Source organism: Gavialis gangeticus, unplaced genomic scaffold (genome assembly GCF_001723915.1).
Source record: "Gavialis gangeticus isolate Ggan-Ray unplaced genomic scaffold, GavGan_comp1, whole genome shotgun sequence".
In the NCBI taxonomy this organism is placed as follows: Eukaryota; Metazoa; Chordata; order Crocodylia; family Gavialidae; genus Gavialis; species Gavialis gangeticus.
This window is the reverse complement of record NW_017728992.1, coordinates 179,076,223-179,084,422: the sequence shown is the minus strand read 5'-3', so window position 1 is coordinate 179,084,422 and position 8,200 is coordinate 179,076,223. Positions and strand designations below refer to the sequence as shown.

Sequence of the window (8,200 nt, the reverse complement as noted above, 5' to 3'; positions counted from 1 at the left end):
CCCCCTGCTCAGAGCAGGACCATCCCCAACTAGAAAATCCCAGCCAAGGCTTTGTCTAGCTGGGTTTTGAAAGCCTCTGAGGATGGAGAGTCTACTACCTCTTTGGGTAACCTGTGCCAGTGTTTTACTGCCTGCCTAGTGAGAGAGTTCCTAATATCTAACCTAAACTTCCCTTGCTGCAACTTAAGACTGTTGCTCCTTTTCTGTCATCTGCCACCACTGAAAACAGTCCAGCTCCATCCTCTTTGGAACCAGCCTTCAGGTAATCAAAGGCTGCTACTAAATCTCCTCTGTCTTCTCTTCTCCATACTAAATAAAACCAGTTCCCTCAGCCTCTCCTCAAGTCATGTCCCCCAGCTCCCTCACCATTTTTGTTGCCGTCTGCTGGACTCTCTCTAATTTGTCCACATTCTTGCTGTAGTGGGGGGCCCAAAACTGAACACAGTACTGCAGATGTGGCCTCACCAGTGCTGACTACAGGGGAAGAATCATGTCCCTTGACCTACTGGCAAGACGCCTACCAATGCAGACCAGAAGCCTGTTAGCTTGCTTTGCAATAAGGACACCACTGCTGGCTCATATTCAGCTTGTTGTCCACTGTAAACTCCAGGTCCTTTTCTGCTGCCCAGCCAGTCAGCCCCCAACCTGTTCTGGTGCTTGGGATTATTCGGTCCTACAAGCAGCACTTTTCACTTGTCCTTTGCATTTATCCAGCTTTTCTAAGTAGTCCCTAATGTAGGGGTGGCCAATTACTTAAGGACTTTTGGTCAGCTGTTTTGGGAAGGGGGTGAGAGCTGTAGGTGCTGACCCAGAGTTTCGGTGACCTGTTGGGGGTGGGGGGGGGAGGTGGGAGGAAGGGGTGCTGACGCAGCCTTGACACCTTGTCACACTACCTAGCATAGTGAGGGCGGGGAAATGACAATTGATCCTATCTGGCCCCAGGCCTGTTGGCCCTGCACCCACAGTCAGGGATGCTGGACAGAGTGGGTGGGCATGGAAACTAGCCTGGGACCCCACAGGTGGGATGTGCTCAGCTGGGCAGATGGGATGGGGTTGCAGGTGAATGGAGAAACAGGACAGGTGAGAGAGGCCAGGGCTGGGATTAAGGGGTGGTGACTGTGAGGCCAGGGTCTGGGGCAGAGCCACAATCCCTGCAGTGGGTGCCAGTTCTGTGGGCAGCGGCTGTCCCCTGCCTGCAGACCTGGTGCTCATTGCATGGATGTGAGGACAGTGGATTACAGCTTGGTCCCAGCGTCACACTGTCACTGTATCTCAGTCTTGGCCGTGTTGCTACCTGCCTGTTCTGCTCCCTGATGCTGCTCCCTGTCCTCCCGTGGCCCTATCCCATCTGCCTGGCTGGGCATGTCCTGTGTGCATGTCTTCTCTGCTTCATCTTCCCTCAGTGGTGGGTGAAAGGCAGATGGGCCAGGGTGCCTGGCCAGTGGGGCCAGGTCCAGCAGCAGCAGCCAGAGGGAGCTGCCACTGTGGGGGCTGCCAGGAAGCCTAGTCCTGCTGCTGTGCCATCTGACCTTATGGATTACAGCTCCTGGTGTGCTTGACAGCCAAGTGTGGGGATAGGGTAGGCTGTGCTCTGTGGTAGGTGGCACCTATGTGTCCGTGGCTGCACATGCCATAACCTGGGCTGCTTCCCAGCCTTGAACTGGGCGGGACCAAGGGGTCAGATAAAATCATATTGCCGGTTGGATGCACCATGTGGGCCATATTTGGCCATCCTTGCCCATATCTGTTCTCTTGCCACTGTTTGCTGCTCACATTCTCCCCAAATTGTGCTGCCAGGTACAGTAGTCTGGGAGCTGACCTTGCCTGCGAAGACTGAGGTAAAAAAGGCATTGACTACTTGAGTCTTTTCTGTATCATCTGCCACTAGGTTGCCTCCCCCATTCAGTAAGGGAGATTTGTGCCATCAACAGTTTCTTTCCCTGTGGCCACAGATGTTTCTTGGTGCCATGGCTACTGCTTTTTCAAATTGCAAAAGAATAAAAACTGAGTAGTTAAGTGCATTGCCTTCAGCGTGGCCAAGCAGAATCAGAAATGTGGGAGGCAGATGCGGGTATTGAAGCTGCTTTTGGAAAAGGAGTATTTTCTTGGGATGCCCAGCAATGTTTCTGGGGTTTGCCAAATTGGATCATGGACCACACTTCACCTTGGTTCTACAGTGTGCTGAAAACATAAGGTGATGCCTCTTGCATGGAGCTGTGGCCACTGACGCACTACTAGTGCAAGTCATTGATGTGGACCAGTGATTCTCAATCTTGTTAGACTTGAGAGACCCTTTGGAAAATGCCAGCTCTTAATTTTTGCTCTTTTATCACTACAGAGATATAATAGAAGATTTTTTTCATTTCAAAGAACTTAGAAAGATCATAATAGGTCAGAACATATTTAACACTGCTCATTCCTGTTTGAAAACTCTAGGTTTATCTTGTGAATCATGTTTATACACTTAACGGTACTGACACTGCTTGGCTCCCTTGAAAGGAACTGAAGGTACCCCAGGGTGTCAAAACACCTCGGTTGAGAATGACTGGTGTAGAGAGTGGAAGGTCCTGGCATGTATTTACGTGTGCTGCACCAGGCTGTGTCCATTTCCTCCTGTCTTCTTCCAAACTTGTTGTTGAGGTTCTGACTGCATTTTTTCTACACCTTTATCATATTTGCCTACCCTATTTGTGACCTCATTTGTGGACTGGAGACCTTGCCAATCTATTTTTGGTACTGGTTAGGATGACCATAGATTAGAGTGGTGGAACTGCTCTGTGTCAAGCAGCCTAATTACATTCTGTTGTTTGTTCATGTTGTCTGATGCTAGGATTTCTCTGGTGGTTATCTGTCAGCAACTTGATCTTCTTTCAGAAACAGTATGCACGGTCTAGGTTTCTCTGCTTGGCGTTCCCCCCCCCGCCCTTGGATTTCTCATTTTGAACATGGGCCTTTTGAACTTGATATCTTTTGGTCCTGTCCTATCTTTTCATTATTTGCCCTCTGTGTTTACCTGTGGCTTCTTTGTGTCCACCCACTCTCCCTTTCAGTTTTTGGCATGCCTAAGCTCATGCACTCCAAAATTTTTCCCAAGAAGTACTAAATGTAATGGCTATCCTTTCTAGGCTGCTGAATTCACCTTATCACTGAAGTGAAGAATATTATTGGTTATATATTTATAATATATAATATTATATTATTCACTCTGTTAAATATAATCATGTCTGTTCCTATTGAACTTCTTAAAGCGGTGAATGTTGGTATCTTCTCAAAAGTGCTTTTCCTTTACTTGTAGTCACACTTCTTTATATTTCGCCAGATAGATAGGATTCATTGACACACACTGCATGCGGTACTTCAGCTCAGATGTACCTTTTGATTTACATAAAACATCTTGCGTTCTATAAAAATGTCTCCTTCGTAGACATTTGGGCTGGAAGGGACCCCGGAGGATTATCGAGTCCAGCCCCCTGCCCCAGGGGCAGGAAGTCAGCAGGGATCATAGGATCCCAGCAAAATAAGCATCCATATGTATCTTGAAGGCGTTCAAAGTGGGTGCTTGAACTGCCTCCGGTGGCAGTCTATTCCAAACCTTGGGGGCTTGGACAGTGAAGAAGTTTGTTCTTAGGTCCAGCCTGAATCAGTCACATTGGAGTTTGTGACATTTCGATCTTGTCACCCCTTGGGGCGCTCTGGTGAACAGACATTCCCCCAGATCCTGATGAACACCCCTGATAAGCTTATAGGTGACCACCAGATCACCCCTGAGCCTGCGCTTTTCCAGGCTGAATAGCCCCATTGCTCTCAGCCTCTCATCATGAGGTCTGTTTTCCTGACCTCTGATCATGTGCGTGGCTCTCCTCTGCACCTTCTCAAGCTTCTCCACATCCTTTTTGAATTGTGGAGCCCAAAACTGGATGCAGTACTCCAGCTGCGGCCTCACCAAGGCCGAGTACAGCAGGAGAATGCTGCCTCGGGATCTGCTTAAGAAGCGTCTATGGATGCAAGCTAGTGTTTTGCTTGCTTTACTAGCCGCAGCATCACTCTGAAGGCTCATGTTCATCTTGTGGTCAACCATGACTCCCAAGTCCCTTTCATCTGTTGTGCTAACCAGTGTAGCACTACTGAGCCTATAAGCATGCTGCAGGTTTTTCCTCCTAAGGTGGAGAACCTTACATTTTTTGGTGTTGAACACCATCAGGTTCTCACCTGCTCATTTCATGAGTCTGTCCAGATCCGCCTGGATCGCCCTCCTGTCCTCAGATGTGGATGTTTTACCCCAAAGTTTGGTGTCATTGGTGAATTTGGCCAGTCCACTTCTGACACCAATGCCCAGATCATTGATGAAGATGTTAAACAGTATAGGCCCTAGGACAGAGCCTTGTGGGGCCCAGCTGGTCACAGCACACCAAGATGATTGGCTTCTGTCGACCACCACCCTCTGAGTCCTACTGCGGAGCCAGTTCCCCAGCCAGCAGATCATGGTGACGTCAAGGCCACCTTAAGTAAATGTGATTGATATTTTTTATTAGACCAACTAAATCAGTCTAATAAAACATACCACATTTACCCAAAGAAACTTGTCTCCCTGTGGCCTTAGGCCAACATGGCTACAACCAACAACCGTATATTCCCCTTGCCACTCCTTGTGCATCTGAACATCTCATTTGTTTTTATTTTTGAGTTCAGTTGCACTTTCAGAAGAGGTTTTAATTGATCTGCCTATATTTGCTGATGCCCTTTTCCTAAGCTGATGCACTACTTTTACACTTTTGAAATTAACTGTAAATGTTCCCTTCACTGTTCTGATTGGGTCTCTGTAATTCTGTCATCACATCCCCACTGCCAAATTTCCAGACCTTGGGGGGACCCACAGATCTGCTCTGTGCGCCCTGGATGATTTGGGTACCACCAGTTTAGCCTTTTAGATGAGTTTTCCCTCCTCTGACAGATCTGTTCTGAGCCCTTGCTACCTTACACTAGACCAGGGGTGGGCAGTTATTTGGGCTGGAGAGCCGGGGCCGCTTAGGGAGTTTTGGTGAGCTGTTGCCTGGCTGAGTTAGCGCTGCTGCTCCCTCCATTCACCAAAGCTTACCACAACTCCCTAAATGGCACTGCTGTGGGGCCTGGCCCTGCTCTTTTATTGCCTGGTGATTGTGGCCCTGGCCCAGGGTCTCCGTGGAGACTGGCCTGGGACCCTTGCAAGGAGTGCATGCTTGCTTGGGTGGATTGGAAGGAAGTTGTGAGTGGGGAATGGCATCTGAGAGCAGGAGAAGCTGAGGCTGGGATCTTGGGGTGGTGACAGAGCTGGGACAGGGTCCAGGGCAGATCCACTCCCGGCATGCCCCTGTCTGCACAACTGGCACCCATCTTGGGTATGTGTGGATTGTGGTTCTACCCCAAGCTCTGGCCCTGCATGTCACTGTCCCCACCCATTGTGTTCCCAGATGTTGCTTATGGCATGTCTGTGCCCCATACTGGCCGAGGGTGCCCTGCCTACATGGGTCTGGGGCCAGGATGTCTGAAGAGTGGAGCCAGGTGTGGTGGCAGTGGTGACACTAGCTGTGGCAGCTGGAAGGAGCTCCTGCCGCCAGGACTGTCAGGAAGCAGAGTCTGGCCATTGTGCTGCCCCAGCCCCACTTCATGGCAAGACCAGTGCACACACTATGGCTCTGGCTGCCCTCCCATGTCTGGGCTGGGCAGGGCTGAGGGCCATGCTGTGGGTCAGATAAAATCTCTTGGGCTGGATCTGGCATGATAATTACTCTGCAAGATAATTTTGCCCACTCCTGTACTAGGCTGTAACCCCCAGGGGTGGGCAATTATTTGGGTTGGAGGTCCATGTAACAGGTTTTTCGCCACTGAGAGCCACAGGCACATGCACGTACAGGCAAGAGCTCCCCACAGCTGTGCCTGCTCCCCCTGCCTCACCTTGAGTCACTGGCATGCAGCCCACTCGGGCAGGAGCTGTCAGCTGCATCCATGTGGCCCAAAATGGCACGTGGGAACACAGTGTGGAACTGGTCTGGCCTGGTGCTGCACTGTGTTCCCATATGCTGCTTTGGGCCACGTGGGCGTAGCTTGAACAGCTGGTGTGGCTCCTGCCCAAACCAGCTGCCTGCTGGGGATTTGGGGTTGGGCAGGAGCTGTGCTGGGGTTGGGCAGGATTCACTACAGCTGTGCCCATGTGGTGTGGCCTGAAACGGTGCATGGGAACGTAGCACGGCCCTGTGTTAGCGGCACCTGTGTCCCTACCAGGCCCTAGCTTGGTCTGGCCCAGCATTGCCTAGATAACTTGCAGTGTCTGACCCTTTTACCCCATCAGCGGGGAGAAGCATGCCTGAGCTTTTGACCGTCTCCAGTGGCTGGGATGTCTGGTCTGCAGATGGCTGCAGGGTTAGAGCTCTGCGCAGGCAGTGTTGCCAGGTAGGAGCCTGACCAGGAACTTAGTGCCCTCTGCCTTGGAGCATGCACTGGGGCCTGGGACGTGGGGCTGGGCAGGCCAGGGAGGGGAGGGACTGCTTTGCTGCTGCTGCAGCTGGTTAGGGCACGGGGGAAGGAGATGGGAGAAGGGCACCGAAAGCCAGGGTAGCCATGGGCCAGCTACAGTTCTCCTTCAGAGGAGCAGCCACAGGCTAGATAGATTCATTTGGTGGGCTGGATCCTGCCCGTAGGCCACATTTTACCCACCCCTTCTGCAACCCTCTTTGACCCACCTACTTAGCTGATGCATGGTCCTGTACTTGACTGTTCTGAATTAACAAATTTTATTGAATTTTGAGTTTTCTCCTGGTGCCTATTGCTCACCATGCTCTACATGTTCGCTCTGCTCTAATCCAAGCCTATTCTTTTCCATGCTTATAATACAAATGACATGTCATTGCTGAAGAACATGATTCTTGCAGAGTAACTTGTGCAATTGTGTGCAGTATTATTTGCCTGGTAAATGTTTCCTGTTTAGTATAGTGCCAAAAACAGGCTAAGCAGACCACCTGGACAATGACAAATGTATGGTGGGACATTAGTGGGAGTATGGATAACACTGTTAGTATGCAGTATACATAGCTCAGGATCAATTTTACCCAGTGAAGGTGTGGTCTGGCTGCTGTACTACCTCAGCCCAACTGCGTGGTGAGCCCAGTGCACATGCTGTGGCTCGGGCTACCTTCCAGGGCTGGGCTGGGCAGGGCAGGGCTGAGGGCCATGGCTGTGGGTGCAGCATATTTTATATTGCATATTCATAGTTCAAGATCGGTTTTATCCAATGAAGGTGTGGTTGTTCATGCTACAACTTCTGCATGCATGCATTTTTTTGTTTTTTTTGTTTTGGGTTCTTTCTGGAGCAGCGGTCTTTGATCTTGTGACTTTACCTGTTGAGAGACAGAATTCTTTATTTCTTCTATATGCCTCAGCCTGATCCCCTTGAACATGCCTGAATAGCTGCCTTCCACTGGCAAATATCTCTCTTGGTTCTTGGTTTCTCTGCTCTGATATTTGCCAGGGTTGCCTTGATGGACAAAACTAATTTTGCTAGTTGTCTGGGAAGAAAGAACTTCAAAGCTAACAGTTCCATTATTTAACAATCCTCAAATGTTTATTGGGTTTGTGAAGATTGGCTTACATTGAACCATTCTTTTACTTTCTGCTCAATTCTTCCTTACGGTCAGTTATTAACCTAAACCAGCGTAGTCATGCAGCGAACATATCAACATACAGGTCAACATACAACACTCAAATGGTTACAGATCAGGTCTGGTATTGTTGCAGTTTCTACCTCAATATATCTTTTAGTTTAATGTATTTTGAGGTGTTTGAGCAGTCCTAGAGGTGCACAGATATACTGGTCCATATCGAGACCCCCATGGTGAGGGAGGGAGTGGAGCTGGGGCAGATGTTGTCCGACTGGCAGGGCACGGGATGGAGCTGTGGGTGGCTTGTGTGGGGAATGTGGGGGCAGCTCCTGCCACTGCGTGCACCCCTGGGGGAGGCATGGGGGGCATGTGCCCCATGGATCTGTGTGCAGGGTGAGGAGGGGCTGCCTGCTGTGGGCTGGAGCTGGGGGATGTGCCTCTTCTTGGCAGGGGGCCTGGGCTTGGGGCGGGCGGGGTAGACAGCGGCAGTGCTGGGGAGGGCGGCTATGGGGAATTTGGGGAGGGGGCCCCTGTAGCCTTCCCTCCTGGTACTGCTGCTGCCCAGCTCC

General features: G+C 50.5%; 1 protein-coding gene across 1 annotated transcript in view; it reads left to right on the top strand.

Moving 5' to 3' along the window:
• EIF3H (eukaryotic translation initiation factor 3 subunit H) overlaps positions 1 to 8,200 on the top strand; it is a 119,612-nt gene that overhangs the window by 960 nt on the left and 110,452 nt on the right. The gene's annotated exons all lie outside the window — the stretch shown is intronic.